Source organism: Anabrus simplex, chromosome 7, assembly GCF_040414725.1.
Source record: "Anabrus simplex isolate iqAnaSimp1 chromosome 7, ASM4041472v1, whole genome shotgun sequence".
NCBI classification, from domain to species: Eukaryota; Metazoa; Arthropoda; class Insecta; order Orthoptera; family Tettigoniidae; genus Anabrus; species Anabrus simplex.
Window position 1 is genome coordinate 67,087,347 of NC_090271.1, and position 11,085 is coordinate 67,098,431.

Here is an 11,085-nt window from a genome sequence, read left to right on the forward strand (position 1 = left end):
TTTCCACCATCACTTCGAAACGGCTGGATAGATCTCAACCAAACTTCATATTTAGAGTATACTCATCCCGGGGAAGGTTTCGATATGCATATCATTTTAAAATCTTTCAATAGACGGGGGTTTATAGGAAAACCTGAATGGTTTTTCCACCATCACTTCGAAACGGCTGGATAGATCTCAACCAAACTTCATATTTAGAGAATACTCATCTCGGGGAAGGTTTCTATATACATATTATTTTACAATCGTCGAATAGACGGGTGGTTTATAGGAAAACCAGAATGGGTTTCCTCCATTTTCTCTTATACTATTGATTTTCTGTAAACTTCGTTTACCGTACGTGAAACGTCTCTTCATTATAAACAACTTTCGTTATGTTCATAATTTACCTTACTCTTCACATGACGGAGAAATTTACAATTTTCCGCTGGTATCATGCTCTGCATTGAGTGACCGACAGACCGACAACGAAACTACAGGTTACCATGGCAACGTCTCTGACTGCATGCCAGCAGGGAAGTAACGTATTGCCATTTTCCTCATCATGCTTTTAAATTCGTGGTTGTTCCTTGGGTAGAAGGCAAGAGAGGCGTCAATCGGCCTATCTGCGGGATATTGGCGGAATATCGTTGGATATTATAACCGCCCTCGAATAGATTAAGTAATAACACCATTAGTCATCTTCTTATTATTTGTTTACCTAAGAATCACTGACCTAAATTTCTCCTCTGTTACCGCTTTATTATATCCATTACTCACACTAGCATAATTTATTGAGGGGCATTTGATTTTCCAATACATTCACTTGGCATTTACATATTTGTCGTTATCCGGCTGTCCGCAGTTATAATCCATTTTCTATTACTTTCAACTTTCTTAACTGTATTATTTCTTCCTTAATTACGCCGTATGTACGCGAGTGCTACAAACTACTGGATGTATTTCCACCAAGACTCATATTTAGAATACACCTGTCCTTGATAGGTTTTGGGCAAATATTGTTTCTAAATCCCTGAACTGACTGGGGGTTTATACGAAACCGAAACAGTGATTTTGCACTTCCACAAAATATACACAACCAAACTTAATGGAAATCTACCTACCTTGGTAGATAATAATTTCTAAACCTTTTTTCTCATGTGCATCATTTCGATACGAGGATTAATAAGGGAGATATCATTAACGGACCGTTTTTCTGTACAAGTCCCATCGGACTTAACTCCCGAGCGGGTGCGTGTAAAGCGTACTCCTTACAATTTGAAAACTACTGAAGACATTCGAACCAAAATTTATATTTAGCATCCACCTGTCCAAAGGTAGGTTTTAAACGTAAATAACATTTCATGTTCCGGAATGGACTGGCGGTTTATAGGGAACCGAAATGGTGATTTTACTCTTCCACAACATATACAGAACAAGACCAACCTGACTGGAAATCGACCAAACGTGATGGAATTCCACCTCTAAACCTTTTTTTCATGTGCATTCTTTCGTCAGGAGGATTACTAAGGGAGATATCATGAATGGTCACTTTTGCAGGTTAAGTCCAGCGGACATAGCCCAAAAGGTGTTTTACATGGAGCTGATTCCTTATCTATATAAATCAAATCGTAACGACTGTGTGCCTCTACACTGACTATTTTGGCGAAATTTTCGTACAGCTTTCCGTTTAAGGGGTAATAATGACCATCTCCATAATTTTTGGTTTAGTTTCCTGAAAGTACTAATTTTTACCCACCTCGCCCAAAATCCAAATTGCGCCATAATCTGCCAGAAGAAAAAGAAGATAATTGAAATTTGACAAAATTATACGTTTAAGCCTGTAACGAACGGAAAACTTCCTAGATCATTAAATTTTTCACTTTGAATCCCCGAAGAATATCGAAATACGCAGGCAATTTTAATGATGGTGCAGACCTTCGGAAATTCCTATCCTATAACGGATTGCACAATCTCCGTTCAATTTGGAATGATCTACAACCGTGGTCTTATGACTTTTTGCCGTATCTGTATCCCTTTTACGTTTGATTTTTCTCTTTAATCGATGTTAAGTCAATTTGGAATTTTCACATGCATAATTCATACTTTCAATTACTTATATGAAATACAGAATCATTAAACTCTTCACGAAAATTGGCCCACCCAGTAGCCATATGTGAGCCAAATGCTATGTATGTATCCGAAAAGTAATGTAATGTGAGATAATCTTACAAAACCTTTACCCTGTTCCACGTTTCTAACTCAATCTGACCCAAGAATAGATGACATATCATAGGACCAGCCATTTAGGCCACTAAATCCGGCGTGTCTTATGGTATAATCCTTTGTCGATATGACGTACGTTTAGTAGCAGTTAATCTGTAAATGAAGGTCTTCAATATTGTAAATACGCATATACTTTCGTATGTCGATCTATATATATTCACTGATGTCGATTTTTAGCGATCGAGAAAGGGTGGGTCTGCTATTGTAATAAGTACTCCCCACACCGACTTTGACTGGCAGTAGGAAAGGGTTCCTTCTCCAACTCCTGTGTAACTGTCATTAGTAAGGAAAGCCTACAATTATAATGAATAGTTCCCTTCTCGATTTGACTTGCAGAAGGCAAGTGAGCATGCAGTTTTGTTTAAAACTCCCCTACCCGATTGTGTTTGGCAGTAGGCAAGGGTGCCTATCATTATAAAGAAATGTCCTCATCTAAAATGTGACTGGCATTAGGCATAGTGGCCTGCTATTTTGATGGAAACTCACCAACTTGGTGTGACTGGCAGTAAGCTGGCTGGCAGTAGGAAAATGGGCCTGGCATTATAATGATAACTGCACAACTCAATTTCGAGTGATAGTAGGGTAATTGCCTGCCATTATAATAAAAACTCCTCACCTGAAATCTGTCTGGAAGTAGGAAGGGGGCTGCCATATTAACGAAAACTCCCCAAATCGATTCTGTCCGCGTAGTAGGCAATGGGGCCTGCAATTATTACGTAATCATCCCAACTCGATTGTGAATGGCAGTAGGCAAGTGAGTCTGCCGCTATATCACAAATCCGTAACAAACACTTTACATTGGAAACAACGTACGGGGAACTCCCCATGCTCTTTCTCGGATAACGCTAAGAGACATGCAATTTTAAAACAATCTTATTTACTGCATGTACACTATTTACTTCGATATTCGAATACAATGTAGAATACCGTAGCGAAGCACGGGTACATTCGCTAGTAATTAAATAAACCATAACCCATTAAACTAATCTTTATAACCTTTTACTCAGTTTCTTAAACAGTAGAGTATTCATGAGAAGACACAAGCCAAGTTAGGATAAATACACAGGATGAAACTGTCCTTGGAGCTAGTTTCAGCAGAGAGATTGCAAAGGGATAGGCAATTACTCAAGAGAATAATAATGATTCAACTAACATCAGCTTATATATTTCTTCTGCAATTAGGTAAATTATAATTAACTTTTATTGTCCCACTATAATAACATAATATAAACAATTTTATAATAATGCTTTCTGTTTTACGTCTCACCAACTACTGTTGAGGCTTTTGGAGGTGGTGGAATTTTGTCCGATAGGTGTTCCTTTACGTGCCAATAAATTATCAATGCGACGCTGGCATATTCGAGAACCTTCAAATACCACTGGTCTGAGTCAGGATCGAACCTGCCAACTTAAGCTCTAAAGGCCAGCACTCTACCACCTGAGCTACCCAGACCGACAAAAATTATTTTTAAATTTCATAGTTACTGGTACTTATCACCACATTTTTACATGCTTCGTCATTCGGTAACCTCTGATGGCAGGAAGTTATGTAAGATTTCTCTCTGCCTGATTTCAAACTTGGAAGATGAAACCACAATCCTAGTTATAAACAGAGGTGCCTAGTTCATTTGCATGTTTTTACCGACTAAGTACTGAAAGGCACAAGAGTCTAAAATACTACGGTATGCTTTTTACATTGCACCAACACAGATGGCAACGATGATGGGATAGGACAGAATTAGGTCTGGGAAGGAAGCAACCATGCCCTTAATTAAGATACAGCTCCAGCTTTTGCCTGGTGTGGAATATGAGAAAACATGGAAAACAATATTCAGGGCTGCCAACAGCAGGATTTGAATGCGTTATCATCCAAATGCAAGTTCACAGAGTCTGAAAGGAAGCAGTGTGGAAACTTAGGTACCTACTATAATCCTTAGAAAATTCTGTTTGGAGACTAGGAGTTGCCACATCCTACTGAATAAGAGTACTGGTACAAAAAGAATAAAGAGAAATAATCGCTTTAGTGAAGATATTTATTAATTTTTTCAAGAACAATAAGGAATTACTTCTAGTTATAAACAGAGGTGCCTAGTTCATTTGCATGTTTTTACCGACTAAGTACTGAAAGGCACAAGAGTCTAAAATACTACGGTATGCTTTTTACATTGCACCAACACAGATGGCAACGATGATGGGATAGGACAGAATTAGGTCTGGGAAGGAAGCAACCATGCTTAATGCAATAAGCCTCTCTGTTATTTCATTTTGTAAACAGCCATTTCCAGCCTCCCGCAGTGCAACCGTAGCCATAAGCATTGCTGCCTCAACCTGGTGCTTTGCAGTCTCACCAATCATCTGCAAAGAAAGAGAACAATTTAAGATTAAAATTTTATTCTTACAAAACTTCCTTGTTACTGGTTTTATATCGGACAGAGTCGAACAGGTCTTATCCCATTATAACCATAAGACCTGCCTGTGTCAGTATAACGTAAAACAAATAACAAAAATACCCATGTGCCATTGCTTACTTGTCAGTAAACTCAGAAGATGAAGTATTTGCCAAGGAAATCCGATTGGTGAAGTATATAAGTAGAAGTCCGCTATAGCGAGTACGTCGTATAACGAGAACTCCGTTATAACGTCAAATTCTTTTGTCCCTCGGCGTCCCTATATTAAACTGTGTATCGCCATTCGGTTACAGCGAGAGCCCTATCACTGACGCATCTGTTATTACGAGCAATTAAACGCGCGTGATTTTTTCTCTTCCCGATATTTATGCACCCCAGCGATTATATTGCATGAGATCGATTACCTTCGGTATCGTTTCCTCGCTATGTCCACTAGCGGACTCCAGCTGGACTCCGCTGCCTGAGTTCCAACCCAACACCCGCAGACCTACCTCCTATAGGTCAGTAGCAGTACCAGCAGCACCCCCGGTGCCATACATGGATACCGACATGGGCAGATTTGCAGAGAACCTCATCCGTAACGGAGCAACTCTACCAAGACCAACCAACGCTCCGCCAGTGTTTATACCTACAAAATCTTCAGTCCTTATGGACCAGGTAATACAAGACCTAGTGGCAACAAATATATTAGTGGAAAGTGATATTACTTGTGCACATCCGTTATTTCTGGTATCTAAGCCAGACGGCAGCGCACGGATCTTTCATGATCTGTCTCGCTGGACATCCTTTTATCAAATCCCAAAATTTTCCTTACACAGCCCAGCACGGGCCCTCTCCAAGATTCCTCCCTTTTCACTCCTCATTAAATTGGATCTCACCTCCGGATTCTATCAGATACCGCTACATGTCCATCATCAACGGTTTTATGGAGTATATTATAAAGGCAAATCTTATGCAATGACTCGCCTGCCAATGGGTCACACCTTGGCACCGTCCATTATGCAGAGGTGGGCCCTGGCAGTGGCGGAAATCTTAGAAGTACAATTTCAGGTGAAAATGATTTGCTACCTCGATGATTGGCTCATCTATGGACGACAAATCCACTCAGAGGACATAGTGATGTACATTGAGTGGGTTCTAGGAATCACCGTCAATCGTGTGAAATCAATTCTCGAACCCACGACGGAGCTCGTGTTCCTAGGAGTGAATATAAACACTAATAGACAGACTTTGTCCCTGACGGCTGAAGTGCAACGAAGAGTGACCTCATACTTACAAATACTTCCACGGGTGCAAGAAGAGGACTTAGCACGGGTAGCAGGTTACCTCGCATGGATATGCTATGTCTGTCGTGGCCACTATTCCCCATCCGGCACATCCTATCACGCGAATGGTACTGGCCACGACAGCTCTTCAACCCAACGACGTTGGCTAGCACACGCTCCGTAGCTCAGCTGGCCCATGTTATAGAAGTGTATGCAGATGCCACACCACACAGCATTGCATACTACACTCCGCAGCTGAATACAGCATGGGCACGCCCCTTCCGAATCCCGACCAGGATCAACGCAGCAGAGACAGCAGCAGCATTGTACGCCGCCACAGCGGTACTGGACATTATAATTGAACGAAATCTTTTGTGTAGTGAATTACGAGTGTACTTGGACTCAACAGTAGCAATGTACACCTTAAGGACAGGTCGAGGACCACTATTGTATATGTACTCTTGTATCCTTCCAATGTATATACGCCTTATAAATAAAATAGCACGGAGAGGCATTCGCCTCTCGTGGCTGTGGGTCCCGACAGGCCAGAATCTGGCTGACGCTCCCTCGCGGGCAGTGCTTGCCTCTTTACACGCGCTCCTTTAATCTTATAAAAGGAGAGCGCCCAGCGAGCGAGCGTCAGTCTGGTTTGGCATGTGGGGACCGATAGTCACAACAAACGCTGGAGTTAGGATAGGCGACGCTGTTTGAATAAGAAAACTGAAACGTTTGCTACAAAATGCGATCGATCATCTTCGGTACGGTATAGTTTTCTCACTATATGCATATGCGAGCTCTCTCGTCGACATGCGAAGGCGATTTTGGATTCGATTAGTAATACCCGTCGACTGCTGTTCTCTAAAAAATCGAAATGAAAGAGCATAACACGTTTTCGTAATAAATGCGTAAATAACGTGGCCGATAGCAGTTGTTAACTCGTTAAAAATAAAGACTAAAGTAAACGATCTCTTAATTTTATTGTAATGTTACGGAAATTAAGTAAGAATGTGATACACCTCAAGATATGGCAGAGTACATCACTGATTTCAGAGGATAGTATCTTCTCGCGTTAAGTAAAATATCGGAAAGGCTATTTACATGTAATTTTTCTCTACAAGCGTTTTAAATATGTTTGCAAAGTACATATACGGTTAGGTTAGGTGACGCCGTCTGAAGAACTAAACTGAAATGTTTGCCACAGAAACCTCTGGAGTGATACCGTATTTCTCCGAATCCAAGACGACTTTTTTTCTCAGAATATCATGCGAAAACTCAAGGATTGTCTTGCATTCGCGGCTTAACAGTAAGTTAATGGATACCACTAGCAACTATCGCGGGACCTACGCTGCTTCTTTTCACCCCCGCACGCACACACACACACACACACAACACTCGTTGACAAACGACCGCGACAACCGGTTGTACAGTGCCTGTGTGTAACTTCACTGGATCTCGGGAAATAGTGAAAAATGACGTTCTAATAGCCTCTACAACAACGTTTCTCAAATCCGCAGAATAGCAACAAGTAACAAGAACTCGGGCGTGAATTTTTCAAACCTTATTGGCATCGTTGTTCAAACATCGTCCTTTGTATTCTTGTTTCATGTGCTGTTTTCATATTTACGTTTTGCACATCTGATCGGGAAGTTAAGGGGAACGCGCTAACTATACGCTGCCTGGCTGCTGGCGCAGCTCGTTACAGCCTGGTTGGTTCACGTCCACTGCTTCTCTCCTCCCTACCTCACCGCTACACCCCCTAGCCTATACTCCCGCGGCACTTCTAATTTTACGACTTTTTATTTGTTCAATTTTGGCGTTTGAACTTGCGGTGGGCACATGCTGTTTTCACCTTAGCATTCTACTGCCTCCCACGAATATTCCTACCAAATTTCAAGCGAATCCGAGTGTAACACATGTATGTGTTCCCTCGTTAGTAAAATTAAGTTTTATAGACAGCAGAGATATTTTCGTGATGGATAGTCGTATTGTAAAGATACGTGGAAAAGGTATTGTCAGAAAATTTTCAACGGTTCTCGTCGATATTATGATGCCAATTTTAAGTTAATGGTTATTACACGGAAATGTAGAATAATTGTGCAGCCGCAAGAAAATACGGCATAGGCCTAACTAAAGCCAATATTTGGCGTTAGCGTGAGGACAGAGCTTAAAAAATGCCTACTGTACAAAAAATGCATTCAGTGGTCCGCAACAAGGACGCTTTAAAGAAGTCGAAGATGAAATTGTGAGGTATGTACACGAAAAACGCAAGGGCGGAATGGCCATACCGTGGCGTAATGAACTCGTTCGTTGACTTTCAACATCCGCGATTAGGCCTATACATCGCTAGCGAGACGTGCGTGTATCGGTAGCCGGTTATATCTGACGCTGAGTAAAAGTGACAGTTTTACAGACAGCAAGGATAATTTCCTGATGGATCGTTATATTGTAGACGCATGGAATACGTATTGTCAGCAAATTTTCAACGGGTTCTCTTCGGTATTATGATGCCAATTTTATGTTAATGGTCGTTAAACCCTCGGAAATAAAGAATAATTGTGCAGCCGCAAAAAAAAATATATACGGCATGACGAAAGCTAACGTTCGGCGTCTAAAAATAGTCTAAAATGCGTAGGCCTACTGTACAGCGAAGGCATTCATACGATTTTACAAAAGTACTTTTTGAGCCTGTTTTAAATTTTTTGAAGGAAAAAGTTGGGTTCGTCTTGGATTCGGAGAAATACGGTACTATATTTTTTTCAGAATGAAATTAAATACGGTATACACTTTCACATAGTATCGGATTTCGAAAAATAACAAGCAAGTAAGCCGTAATGTGGATATCATCTGCGGAAACACAAGTTTTGAACAAACTGATTGCCATTTCATACCGATTTTAATGTGTATGGGAGTTTTTCCGACTTTTATACAGAAATCGAATATAACGACAATCCGCTATAGCGAGTATTTTCTCGCTGTCATGAATTCTCGCTATAACGGACTTCTACTGTATATATTAGTGGAAAAAAAGGATGTAGTGTGTCATTCATTCCATGCATACTGAAGGTTTGTGGACAGCTGGAGTAATAGGCATTGGTCACAATATTTAAACAGGAGAAATCTGTCGTAGACATTAATGGTTATTTATATTTCATTTCGTTTTCCAGATATAGCAGGTTATTTCCTCAACACATTAATATTTTGTATGAATAACTTTTGAAGGTTGGCAGATATTAGACTTTGTATAGCCAATTGCATCAGATGTGTGGAAAATAAGTATTTCAATATCTATGCTTTGCAGGTATATTTGTAACCAAAGCAAAAAAAAAAAAAAACATAATTCATACACTGAATTCTTCAGCCAAACTCCTGTTTATAATAAAAATTATAATGAACTGTCTTACTATCCATGTGTTCACTTGCCAAGAGTGAATGGCACGACATTGAGCACGAGCCAACTCTTCATCATACTATATAATTAATATGTACATAGCATAAACAATTACTTGATATCAAAGTGTAAACCAGCAGCAGATTTGGTAAGGACATAGTGAAAGCATGTATTTTTCTCTCTCTTATCGACGGTCAATTTTGATGGACCACAACCCAACATGTCACCTATTCCTATACAGGAAATTTCCCTTTATTCTGGCACTGTTGTACAGTAAATATAACTTAAAAGCTTTCCAGGCTGTTGAACACTAATTGCAACACCTACAACACTATAACATACCTGTAAAAAACACGCAAATGTTTTACATCCTCAGTATAATATAGTGTTGTAATTTGTGATTGACAGACTCAACAGCTTTCAAGTTACATTAACTGAGTCAACAATGAAATGATGGTTTCAGTCTTTAAAAATTTCTTGAAAATGGAACTTATCGACTGAGTTTTATTATTATCTTTCTGTGAGGCTACAAATTTCTCACATCAGTTGAACTCCAATTCTCTCCCTACTTGGAGTCTTGTAATTCTTCACAGCTGAAACAAAGAATAATTATATCCAACTAAATAAAAGATAATGTTTCTAACAAATATTTACATAAAAGCATACCATAGTTCAACAGATGACTGTGTATGTACCTTGTGTAATAACTTTTGCAATCACTATCACTTTCAAAACTGTAAAAGTAGACAAGTCACTGACTGATTATAGCAGAGTGAATTTTCAATCAAACTTAATTGCCATTTGAGTGCTCCTTATCATTATTATCAAACTAAAGCATATCGGAACTTAAAATTCTACAATGACCCTGAGCTGTGAGTAGGTGTTCCTTGTGAAGGTATTTCCAAACATACCCTTCCTTCAATTGAATTTTACAATTCATGAGGCACCTCTAACTTCTTTTGATGAATACGTATAAATAAATAACTTATTATTATAATTATTATTCTTTCTTTCTTAATCTGCTTACCCTTGAGGGTTGATTTTTTCCTGCAGACTCAGCGAGGGATCCCACCTCTACCGCCTCAAGGGCAGTGGCTTGGAGTGTGAGACATTGGGTCGGGGGATACAACTGGGGAGGATGACCAGTACCTCGCCCAGCCGGCCCCACCTGCTATGCTAAACAGGGGCCTTGGTGGGGGATGGGAAGTTTGGAAGGAAACGGCCGTGGCCTTAAGTTAGGTACCATCCCAGCCTTTGCCTGGAGGAGAAGTGGGAAACCATGGAAAACCACTTCCAGGATAACTGAGGTGGGAATCGAACCCACCTCTACTCAGTTAACCTCCCGAGGCTGCGTGGACCCCGTTCCAGCCCTCGTACCACTTTTCAAATTTTGTGGCAGAGACAGGAATCGAACCCGGACCTCCGGGGGTGGCAGCTAATCACACTAACCACTACACCACAGAGGCAGACTATTATTATTAATATTATTATTGCAAATTTCAAATAATGCACAAAATAAGAACAATACTGCAGTCTGTGAGAAAACTTGCCAATATCAGCATCTACCACTTCCAGTTGTAGCATTGCAGGAATCATTGTCACATCCTGCAGCATATGTGTTTGAGGAAGAGTCTGTACTAGTGACACATCCCCTGTCTCGAGTTGAATCTGTAAGCTCTGAATATATTTAAAATCCTTTAAGAAGACTATACAAAAATGTTTATTATGTCTAGGCCTACTGCAAATAGTTGCCTCTTTT